The 11,796-nt window shown below is 30.2% G+C and overlaps 1 long non-coding RNA gene across 1 annotated transcript; it reads left to right on the top strand.

Annotated features, from left to right (window-relative positions):
* Nucleotides 1-10,145: 10,145 nt before the first annotated feature.
* On the top strand, nt 10,146-11,449 carry LOC113399719 (uncharacterized). The gene is made up of 2 exons (XR_010309153.1): nt 10,146-10,589; nt 11,056-11,449. It is a non-coding gene; the product is annotated as an uncharacterized LOC113399719 (long non-coding RNA).
* The last annotated feature ends 347 nt before the right edge of the window (nt 11,450-11,796 follow it).

The raw sequence follows: 11,796 nt of genomic DNA, 5'->3' as shown, positions 1-11,796 counted from the left end.
AAGGAGCAACGTTGGACGCATCAGCATGAAGCCATATGACATTAATCTGTGGGTTCGGTTACAGTAGGAATAAACATTTTTACTGTTAAACAAAATTCATATAATATTAGATGCAATTATATATTTATAATATGTATATTATTATAAACTTTAACGATGTGACACAAAATACAAAAAAATGACAAAACTGGTGCTAAATGGTCCGCTTTCCCCCTTATATACTGGCTGAATATAACATCATCATCTAAGCATCTCAAACCGTGTAGTATGCATTATGAACTGTGGAATCTAAGATGTGTTCTGAGTGCATGTATACCGGCTCGCCTACAAGTTATAGCATAGCATACAACATTACTAACTATATTTTCTTCAGATCCCATATCTCCGTCTAATCGGGGAGTGACACAAAGTTTTCAATCGCGTTTTATCGATTGACGAAAAACACGAACTAATTAGCTAAACCAAAATAAAAGTGATTATAATTAATAATTATACATATATTATTAAAACAATTATATTTTGAATATTTTTTTTTATTATTTATTTATAATGTTGTACAAGCGAATAACTCCCCTAAGTCACTTACACGTAAGTAAATACATTATTTCATTTCGTTACACGTGTATAGATTTATTAGAATTTAATAATAAACTTAAGCAAATAACTTTGTATTTTTATTAGAAATAACGATAAATCTTAATTATCTCATAGGACAATTTATGATAGTTTATTATAAAAGCAAGCTAATAAGAATAGAATAAAACATATTAATTTGATGTTATAAAAAGCGAAAAATGATGATAACGATAGAACTTGGCGCTTGAATACACATAATATCTTATAAAGTATTACATTATCATATTTGTGTGTATTCCTAAGTGTCTGTCTGAGGCCAATATTTTATATTACACCCGTAGTGCGTGACCGCAAAAAAGTACTAATTTTCAAATGAAAACCGTCTTGAACTTAATGTCGTAGGCGATCAACCCTCCAGCCTCAAGTAAACGTCACTGCCATTTTAATAATCAAATAAAAATTTAAGTTAACATTTTATCGAAGCGTCATTATTTATGAAAAGTATTTTCTCAGCACTTGTTTAAAATATTATGACAAGACGCGATTTTGTATAAATATTGCAAAGGTTTTCCACCCCTGTCACTTTTATGGTTTCACCACCTACTCAAATAATAACTTTTGTCGTTATGTACAATAACCCACATTTTAACAAACCATAATCGCAGATTTAATATAAGTATTTGTACAAATTACAGGTAGAATTAAACAGCGCGTAAATATCCGACTGATTATGCAAAAGGCTTCCTCCGATTTTAGGGAAAATGTTTCTACAGTTTTCTACCAAACAACACAACTGCTGGTTAGCGGATTGAGGCAGAATATTATTTGACAGATATAAGATTCTTCACGATGTTGTTCTTTACCGACGAGCACATAATATCTACATAGTATAAAACAAGTCGCTTCCCTCCCCTACGCTTAGATCTTTTAAGTTATGCAAAAGGATTTTAATGCGGTTTTTATCAATAAACGGAGTGATTCAAGAGATAGTTTATAGGTGTGTATAATACACATATGTTATGGTTGAAAAAGCCAAGAATTTCAACATTCCTAGCAGGAAAAAACAACAGCTTGTCTTTTTATGTATTGTTCTTTAATATAAAAGTTGTTACGTACACGTATTGTACCCGTGTGGAGTCGGGGTGGGTAGCTAACGGTAGCCTTTACCTATCTGAAAGTACTGATCCAAATGGCAGAGAGTAAACAGTTTTTTTTTTATAAATATCCATTTCGTGTTGTAAATAATCTGATTTTCAAGGTTTGGGGGAGTAGAGGAATGTCGATAAGTGGACGGTAAGTTGCAATATTATAATACGAATTCGAAAAAAAATGTATGTAACTTACACAGAAAATTAAAATCGATTGTTATAATATTTTCGTGGACAAAAAAGGAAAGTGATAATTTGTGTCAACGGCGGGCTAAGTATTATTATACCTTTTATTGAAGTCGACATTTTAATTTTAGGCGGTAGCTGTAAATAAAAAAAAATGACATTACATTTATCAATTTAATATAACATTTAACTTTGTTTTTTTTTTTTTATTATTAAAAATATAAAGAAAAAATCTTAACTGAAAATATGAAATGACATTTTAGTCATATTAGTTATGAAGATACGATCGTTGCATAAATAATATTTTTTTCATAGAATACGTTACATAATTCAATTTAGCTAAACTATTATAGTTTTAGATATATTGAATGAAATATGTTGGATTTATTTAACAATTAGAACCAGTAGTTTTAAATAGGTACATTGATAACAATACGGGCGAATTGATCGCTTAGCTTTACCGAGCTCAGTATGATTATTTATACATAATAAAACACAAATTTAAAATAATTGAAGACACAGGCAAAAAGTACTTTACTTTATACTACGCCCACCACACAGAGAAAATAAATAAATACAACATAGATCCAGCCTTAATAAAAGAGGCGTAGAATTTTGGCGACCTTATCGCAACATAGCGATCTCTTCCAGGCAACCAACGGGGTGGTTTAGGGATTAGATATGTACAAGGTACATCAAATCTATTTTATTACAATTTAATTTATTTTTTATAGTTAGGTTTAAATTAAATTTTAATAATTAATAATCTTAGTTTCAAAAATTTTAGTTCAATTATATAACAACGATTGAAGTCCTTTTATGTTCCAAATCGAATAAATAATATTTATGTTTCAATAATAAAACTTTTTGAGGTAACACATAAAATCTTTATAATTTTTAATAAAAACACGCTTTTATCAGAATCGAATCATGATCACAAACTCGAGAAGTGTACTGGTCGTAATTGAATAGTTTCACTGTCCTCTTGGACAAGCAATTGATACTTACATTTTATATTTGGGTACCCACGTAAATTGACCTGTACCAAACATCTGTAGAAATTGAACAGTTAAAATACTTTAATGAAAACCTAATGTTCATTGTTCTATTACGTCGCATGAGATCGGATTAGAATCGATATTGTGATTATTGAATACGCGTTGAGAAGAAGCGATACATACACATTCAACCTTATGAAAAGGTAGTTATTTCGTTCTTCATCAGCGCTTTTCAAAATCTACACATCGAATCGTTAGCATGGTTAGGTTTAATTAATCTTGTGAAATTGTCTACTTTACTTAAGTTTTTGATTTTTTTAAAACACTATTCTAAACACAGTATCATAATCTGTGAGTTCGAAACGTTGTCAAATATTCTTTCGACCGTTCCTTACAAATAAGAAATTAAAAAAATGTCGAGAAAGAAGATATCAAATGTTTGTAGTGCTGCATTTTTGCAACTTTTGTTTAATCCATATGTAAAATTTAGTTTTAAGTATTGGTGCAATAAATAATAAATAAATATACAAACATCTTAATTCGTATCGTGAGTTAAGGAAAATCGAGCGACCATCGAGTGCCTTGTAAAATATTATTAAGGTATGAATAAATTATATTTAATATACCTTCTTACAACAAAGTCATAACTCGGTCACAAAAGTCAGAATTATAGTCATCAAGGATCGAACAATACGTTAATAACATGGTAAAGAGTAACAATTTGACCTTTATACAAAGCTTAGTATTTATACAAAAAAAAACAGCATAATATCTATTAGCCGTCTAAAGACAAAGAATACCAATCGAATGGTTCAGATTGATATAACACAATCTTTATTACAATTGTACAGCCTTTATTAGGATACAGTAATAAATAGGTTTGCTTTATATTAATACACATTCGGTACTAATATTATCATTAGATAATAATCTATTAATTATCTTTACATATATAAAGCGGTACAGTTTGTTTGTTTTAAGTAATAGTAAATATCAGTCCTATTTGAAAATGAGACTGGTTATAGAGTATATATAATCATGATATGATCTACAGAGTTGGCAGCAGTAACGTTTAATGCAGGTTAAACAAGCAGCGTACATAGCTTATATAATAAAAATGGTGATGAGTGGTGCTTGATGGTTGAAAAATAATCTGATTAAAATAAAAAATATGCCTCCTGACAAATTTTGAAATTGGAAATTTACCGATTTTGGCGCTAAATATAGACCTACAATTATATTTATTTATTAGTTAATTTGTATTGGAAGAGCTAATATTATATAAGTTCACTACATTCTCAGGATTTTGAAGTTTGGGGGCGGAGTAGTTTAATAAACAAACAACCAATAAATTGAATGCCTGTAACTCCGGCCTATTCTCAAGCTGCGTCAAATTTGAATTACACGTGATACATATGTTTGTATATATGTATAAGAAAGTTTAACTAGTTAAACCTTGAATGACACAACGATTTTGATGATAAATTTAAGATAAAAAATTAAGACCTTGGAAGATCCTCGATAATAATCTCAAATTTACAGTTGTAAATTTCACTCAAACCTGAACAAGCAGACAGACAAATAAAAAAGTAGTCGCTTTTGATAACTTTTAAGCTACAGCCTTAGCCTAAAAATAATTTATTTTGAGATTGCAGTCAGACAATCAGTTTTATTTATTTGCAACGGCAGATATAATATACTTATGAAATTAATACCGAGTTCAGTTGCGGATATTGTTTTCAAAAAAGCGTAAATAAAACCAGCTTAATAAAATAAGTTTTAAATTTATGAAATATCCTCAATAAAAACAATACCAGTTTTAGTAGGAATCGACTGTGAACTTGTACACGTAAAGGTCAGATACAAGTATCCCTTATACGGCGTGGTCTAGATAATTAAAGGTTGACAGCGATGTTAAGAAAACCTTTATACCCACAAGACTGATTAAATATACTAAATCAAATCTAAATTATTTTTAAATATATGTAAATTTTTTTTTAAATTATTTATTTTATTTCATCATTGTATTGCTATACTTTAAGATCTGTCAAACTGTACATTAAATTTATCTACGAACTACAAAAAATAAAAAAATAAATTTATATATATACATAGGTATATATGTTACTGTAAAAGCTCGAACTAAGGTAAATCTTAAGATTTTCCTGGAAAATCTTAAGATTTACCCTAGTACCTTTTTTAACATATTTACCTTTAGTAACATATACGTATATTCATATGTAGAATATTAATTTAATTGGTAGGCCTTTGTGCAAGTCAGACTGGGAAGATATATTCTACCGCCAAACAGCAATACTCATTATTGTTTTTATACAGTTTGATGGGTGAGTAAATCCGTGTAATTACAGGCAAAAGAACAACACATCGAAGATCCGAAAGTTGGTCATCATCAATCATTGGGCATGTAAGGAATGGTTAATATTTCTTACAGCGCCAATGTCTACAGGCAGTTGTCACCACTTATAGTACGACACAACTTAGATGTAGCATCGGCAAAATTAGAAAAACCGATCACATCCGAATTATGTAACGCCTTCAAAGTCATCAATATTTTTTTTTAATGCGAAAATTATCTTTACGCAAATGTAATAAAATTTGTAATGTCATATAACTAAATACATTCGCCAAATTGACGATTGGTGTTTTTTCTTTTTTAATTTTTCCATGCTACATTTAAGTTGTGTCGTACTATAGCCAATTCGCCCAATTGCCTGTCCACCTAATGATACCATAAAACTCCACATCAATGTCTTATATATAATACAATAACTGGTATTAAAGAACAAGCGATACTAATTTACCTTTGAAGGTCTACGAAGGTCAAGATTTATTTTGATAAAAGATTAATAAGTTGGAAAAACCGGATTAATGAGAATAGTCCAAAAATCTTTTAAATCTTATCTCAAACTTAGTCATAATTAGTTTGATTGGGTTTCATTTATTTATACAGGTATTTGGAAAAACCAATGATAAACTGATACATATTTTTTGTACAAGAGTGCTTGGAACTACAGGCACAAGGGATATAACATCTTAGTTCCCAAGGTTGGTAAATATTTTTACAGCACCTTCAGGTGGCCGATTTGTCCTTCCTGTATCATTAAAAAACAAGCTTAAATTGTGCCTCGTGACATCGCATTCGCAATGATATTGCAACATAAACAATTATTAAGGAAAACTATAAGTAGGTAGATTATTTTTTAGGAATTTTAAAATCTTCACTTTATTAGCTATATTTAAGTAAATAGTGCTTCTTTACGTTTACAGATTCTCGTTGATTTGGCGAAATTGATTCTATATAATTAGTCCTGTATACAAATAGTTTTTGTTTGGACGATGTCTGTTATCAAATAGTTGGATGTAGTAATATTACAGACAGTGTCACCATAAATTATACCTATCCTTGTCCCGATCTAACCTAAAATTGTATTAAAATTTTATGTGTCCTATTAAAAGCAGCTTTATTTGTCTAATAATCTGATGGATACTTTACATGGCTCCATATTCTGATGTCGTGGGATGTAATTTAAAGTCTGGACACAATAATACAAAATAATTTAGGGTTTTGGCAGTTTGGAGCTTGGTAGTGCTTACATATCCATAAAGCAAGTACAACTTATCGGACATTAACTCTCTTCGGATTGGTCATGTCTGAGTGCAAGTACCTATGATTGCGTATTCATTATAATATCTTCTGTGTAGATTCTTCTTCTCTTTGATATTCGGCCAAGATTAGTTATATTAATTTGTCTTAAATCGAAAAGAATTCGCTATACGGTGTGTATTATTTACGACAATTTTAATATCAACAATCAAATATTATATAATATGACAAATTATTTCAAATTACGGTACGAAGTGATGATGTGTCTAGTAAGTTTAAATTAAATGACAATTAGTCCAATCTGAGTTCAAGCATGTAACAAGAATATGAAGGAATACAGGATGATTTGTAATTCCGAACCCTGAGCTATGTAAAAACTGCCGGGCGTAATACAAGTATCATGTAATTAAACAAAATAGAGCAAAATGTTTGTGATATAAAAACTAACCTACTCCAACCTCTAAAAGTGGAATGTCGAATCGGTCTAAAGCCGGATCCTGTCGTTAGTACATTATAAAATATACAAATACAAGTTTAAGTATGCAAGTCAGTGATCTGACCGCAGTGGGTAAAGGCCTTATGTAATACTGGACGTTATTGAAAGTTACGTTTTTAAAACGTAACAAATTCGCCCTGACGTCCTTCCTATACTTGTATAAAAACTTGTTAAGTCTGATTTCTCATTTATTTCATTCCATAAAGGATTCGTATCAACAAGGATTCAATATGAAGGCGGTCATATTTATTTGTATTCTTATAATTGCGAGTTTGGAAGCGCATGTAAGTAAATTGGCTAAATAATTATATACTAGGTGTCTCTTATTGTATAGTTTTGTGTGTATGTTCTTTATATTTCATATTATGTGAGGGTTTAGTAAGAATAGATTAAGTACATAGTTAATTTTCATATAAAGATTGAGTGAGTCACAGGTGAAGGATGTGGTGTATCAAAATTTACAACATAGCTGCAACTGACGATGTTAAACTGCCCTTGCAAGGAAATTCACTCTATTTTCTTTGTGCTAGCATTGTGCCACCGCTGAGAACAATAGTGTTATCTCTCTAATTGATACACCACAATACTAAGTATTGCTGTTTGGCAGTGGAATATATGATCAGTGGGTAGTATATACCTTGCCAGGCTACCACAAAGCTCTACACCAAATTAAAGTACAAGAGAAATAACACCTTAGAGCCCATAATTGGTGGAATTTTGTTATATGAGGAGTGATTTATACGTTCTAAGCCAGTAGATATGGATGAGTTTTCTCTTAAATTGTGTGATTTATACGTTCTAAGCCAGTAAATATGGGTGATGGTATCCGCTTTCTGTCGAAGTGTGTTTCGATTATGATGACTTAGCCATAATTCTAATCGCTGCATCTTTAATTTTAGATCTGATCCATGATCATAATTTCAAATGGTAATTCTATTTGAATTTGATTAAATTTATCCACCACAAATTATAAGAATATTTAGCACCAACCACAATTAACAGACTTAAGTCTGTCAACTGTATCTTGACCATTTCACACCTGTAGCGCTATTCCGTAAGAACGAACTCGAAGCTCACTATTGACCACAACCGTAAAATGTCAGAAATTGACATGTGATATTGACTGCAATAATGATTAAAAGATTCCTGTATCAAAAGAGCGTATCACCTTAACTCCGTTATTAACAATTCACGGATGAAATACGAAGTGTTAGAAAGATTGTCCAGAAAAGCAACGCTGATTATATAAATATTGGTCGTAATAATTATTAACATGAATATATTCAATATTCTACTAAATCGACACAATGACAATATTATGTATTTGTAATAGAAAATACCAAACCTGTCCGGACATGTTATTTTATTATGTATCATATTATATTTTTTTCTTTTTTCTTAGAACGTCCATTTATCGGAAACCCAAAAAGAAAAGGTAAAAAGCTACACAGTGGAATGTATCAAAGAGACGGGCGTAAAACCAGAAATTTTAGCTGAAGCAAAAAAGGGTCACCTATCTGATGATGAGGCTTTGAAGAAGTTCATACTTTGCTTCTTTCAAAAAGCAAGTATAATAACTCCAGATGGAAAATTGAACAGTGATGTAGCTCTATCGAAATTACCAACCGGTATTGACAAGATCGCTGCAGCCAAAACGTTGAACGAATGTAAAAACAAGAAAGGTGATACCCAAGCGGACACCGTATTCGAAATATTCAAATGTTATTACACCAATACGAAACAACATGTCTTATTTGAGTAGTCAAATATATTATAAAGAATTTCTGTGTTGTATTATACTGTTGTTAATATTATATATTTAAGAAAATTATTATTAAACGTAATTCATAATTTTTATTTTATAAAGTAAAATATTATATATTAATATGGACCCAATTTTGTACAAAGCCCCCAAGCAAGATTAGCTAAATATGCAACGGATTTTATGTGGACAAAAACAGAAGCATTGTCTATTCCCAGACTCATACTACAATTGCCACGACGCGACGGAAGAAAGGTCTGGTGTAGGATGAACTGATTTATATGTTCTTCAATGAAGGAAGGTAGAAATACTGCCAGCTTCTCAAATCAAGACCAGGGAGTCGCATTATAAGCATTATAAGTTAGACTAATTCAGCGCTCTGAAGTGAACGATTCAATTTTTGAACATACTAATACTTATGTTATTTATAAAAAACATTAAATGGAGTAATTTTATTCTCAACATTACACTTGCAATTTATATATTTCTAAGAATAACTAATTTTATGCAATAATCTTATTCGTCCGAGTAACAATTGTATGATAATTGTCGAAGTAAAAACGAGAACAAAGCATTTTTTATTACAGCTATTACAGAATGATTTTTAAATAAATAAATAAATAATAAGTAATGTTAACTCTTATGTAGAATAGAAATGACTTGAGAACTTCATACGGGTAAAATCAAGGTTCTTTTCTAATTAGTACAGTCAGTGTTAATCTGTGTTACTCGATTCAATTTCATATTCATATGTTCAACATTACGTTGACGACGTCACAACATTAACGAAGGACGCTTTTTATTTGCTCGTATAATTTAAATGTTATTATTATTATTGAAGTCAATGTCTCATATAACGTTCTGACATTGCACGATCATTTTCTGTGTTGAGTTTCTAGATTGTTCTTCAGGAATGGCTGTACATATATCATTATCACAAATTATATTGCCTCAAAATTCGGTATTGCAATTTTGCTGTCATTGTAGCCAAAGTCTTCTTGTATTTGTCTCAACCAAATCCGCGTATACAATGATCATTAATCTAATAAGAATTCGCCAGATGCACTTAAAACGATATTAAAATTAATAATAAAAGTTATTTCTATAAAAGCCTTGATATTGGATAAACCCTGATTGAGGCGAAGTTTAGAATTTTACTCCACCATGCTTGACTAATTCGTGTCAGTGGATTGGCCACCATACCGAATTAACCACCAAATACGCATAATGACTTAAAATGACACAGACAAACAATTCTACTTTAATTTTTTATATATATAAGATGTATAGATTGCATAGAAAACGATGTATACTCGTAATATTGTAAAACTAGATCAAGAGAACTACGCCATGTTTCACTGGTCGCACTAAAATAATTTATTCTTTTAAGTCTTCGGCTATCCTCATTTCTAACAAGAGAGATATTAACATTACATTGTGATCCATTTTACTATGATAAATATTCCTTGCGACATAATAAAAAAGCCTTGGTTTGTAATAATTACAAAATGTCACTAAGTATTTATATACATATATAGCTTTTATTGTAAAGATGAGTTCTTAAATAAAAACGTGTGAAGTTTTTATTCATTTGTGCATCTTTATAAATACAGGCTCACCGAGAGATTGACAAGTGTTATGCTCTGCTTCGTTGGAGAATTTTCCTTGCTTTGATATAATATATATTTAACATTATATTATTAAAAAAAAAAGAATTAAGTACGTAATAATTATGTTAAAGATGTTTAAAATATTGTACATCGTGCTTGTATCGGCGGCTTTGGTTTACGGAAAAACTGTAAGTATATTTTTACGACTGAGTTTCATAATCAACTAAGTTATTTGTCAAGTACTTTTAAATAATTATACATCATTTAAATTATTGTACCAACAATGGCAACAACTGCATTCGTTGTGTTCCGGTTTGAAGGTAATTACACGCACAAGGGACATAATCTTCTTGGCACATGGGCGATGCAAGGAATTTTTAATATACATATCTTACAGCGCTAATATCTTTTTGGTAGTGGGTGGGGCCCATTATTCTTTTGCTATTAGTAACAGAATTTATAACAAGACTCTTTTTAAAATATCGTTTGTTATTAAATTAACCAATAAATTGTGATCCGATGTTTTTTTTGGGCAGTATATTTATTATAGAATTAGTTTTTTGATCTTGCTGACATACTCAGTGTTCGATTAAAACTGCAATTAAAAACAATCTTGAATCATTTATTTTACAATTTACAATAAATTATTTTCAGAGCTTCGTAAGCATTCCTCCGGAGTTATTATCGAATATGTTTCGTCGTTCCACGGAATGCGTTGAAAAAACCGGCATCGATGCTGAATCGTTGCAAAAAATCCTTGTCTGGAAATTAGAAGATACAGAAAGCACTAGAAATTATATATACTGTTTCGCTAAGTCAATCGGATACGCAGATGAGGACGGTTACCTTGTGAAAGACAGAATTATGAAACTAGCTGGTAATCACAGGAGCAAAAATGAACTTGGTAAAGTTATCGATGAGTGCAATGGTTCAAAAGGATCTAGTAAGGATGAAATTATGTACAAAACGGCGGTATGTTTCCTTCAAAAGTCACCGATTTTATTTACATTGTAATTATTAGTTAAAAAAACTCTGTTCTTATACTATATTATATTTTAAATAAAACGAAATATAACATTTTGGTTAAATTTTATTTCTCGTCTAATATGAGTTATTTATTTATTCCTGTGAAAATTTTGTCACGAAGAATTTATATTCTATTATAAAAATTACAACTTACCAGAAAATATACAAATTTTCTTTTCTAATTTTAAACGAACACAAATTGTTTTCGCGTAAGCGGCAGATTCGTGAGATTGAAAATGTTAATATAAATTAAATTATTATAACTATAATATACATTTTATATATTTTATAGGGTTACAGTACTACGGTAGATTCCATTCTGCCAAAAAGTCGAAAATAAAAAAAATCGCAGTAAAGACCTTACTAAAA

This window comes from Vanessa tameamea, chromosome 2, assembly GCF_037043105.1.
Source record: "Vanessa tameamea isolate UH-Manoa-2023 chromosome 2, ilVanTame1 primary haplotype, whole genome shotgun sequence".
Lineage (NCBI taxonomy): Eukaryota > Metazoa > Arthropoda > Insecta > Lepidoptera > Nymphalidae > Vanessa > Vanessa tameamea.
The sequence above is the reverse complement of the archived record's forward strand: the minus strand, read 5'-3'. Positions and strand labels throughout refer to the sequence as shown.